Source organism: Phocoena sinus, chromosome 17, assembly GCF_008692025.1.
Source record: "Phocoena sinus isolate mPhoSin1 chromosome 17, mPhoSin1.pri, whole genome shotgun sequence".
Classification (NCBI taxonomy): Eukaryota; Metazoa; Chordata; class Mammalia; order Artiodactyla; family Phocoenidae; genus Phocoena; species Phocoena sinus.
In genome coordinates this window covers 39,060,712-39,061,802 of record NC_045779.1, presented here as the reverse complement: position 1 = coordinate 39,061,802, position 1,091 = coordinate 39,060,712, and the positions used below count along the sequence as shown (strand labels likewise).

Genomic DNA, 1,091 nt, shown 5'->3' with positions numbered 1-1,091 from the left:
ACCTATCATACACAGGGTGTCATTCTAAACATTTAAATATGGGACATTTGTGGCTTTGCTGGCCACTGTGTCCTACGAACTAGATTGGGACAATATATTTCCTGCAGATACTGGATGAAATGGGAATAGATATTATATTCCTTATAAAAATTCATCATGTAAAGAGAATAATCCAAATTATAACCACATCCCCAAATTGCAGCATTGCACACTTTTCACTTTGAAGAAGGAAGTCCCCAGTACCCATGGAAATACAATGCTATGTTGTTTTAACAGAGAGCCTTATAGTCAGCTTCTAGACCATTTAGAAAAGTTTCCAGTGCTTGCTTGGGCAGCACATATACTAAAATTAGAAAGATACAGAGAAGATTAGTATGGCCCCTGCACAAGGATGACATGCAAATTCATGAAGTGTTCCATATTTTAAAAAAAAGAAAGAAAAGATGGTGTACTAGGAGGATGCAGAATTCATGTCTCCTCACAACTAGGGCACCTACCAGGCACCGGTGGGGGACCACAGACACCTAAGGAGACGGGAGGAACCCCTAGCAACTGGGACGTGGGGTGTGGGGGGGAGTGAAGGGGGAGGAGAAGTGGAGGCGGGACTGGACTGGTGCCTCTGAGGCGCGGCTGGGGGAGGGGAAGGGATCCCACGCCAGAAGGGGGAAATTGGGGAACCACTGGGAGGGCAGAGGATCAAAAGGGAGTGTGGCCAGGTTTCCCCCGCCCACTTGGACCACCAGGAACCTGCTGAGATCCTCTCCCCACTGATGAGGTCCAGCTGTGCGGGTCCTGAGGGAGTGGGAGGGAGGGAAGGGGGAGCAAAAGTAAAGGTCGGACCTCCTGGACTGGTACCCCTGAGGGGTGGCTGGGGGAGGGGAGGAGTTCCTATAGCCAGTGGGACCCACCCATGGTTAGGGGTCCAGCGGCGACCGGGGAGACCCTAGGGGAGTCAGTGTTGGGGGGGTGGCGTGAAGGAACCGAAGGGAACGGGCCAGTGCCTTCCCTGTCCACTTAGACACCTGGGAGCCTGTTGGGCTCCCAGGACTAATCCTCTGCCCTCAAAGCCTCCCTCCTGCCCTGCAGAGCCC

General features: G+C 52.3%; 1 non-coding gene across 1 annotated transcript; it reads left to right on the top strand.

Moving 5' to 3' along the window:
* Nucleotides 1-319: 319 nt before the first annotated feature.
* Nucleotides 320-426, top strand: LOC116742798. Its single transcript, XR_004346578.1, has one exon. It is a non-coding gene; the product is annotated as a U6 spliceosomal RNA (small nuclear RNA).
* Nucleotides 427-1,091: the final 665 nt, after the last annotated feature.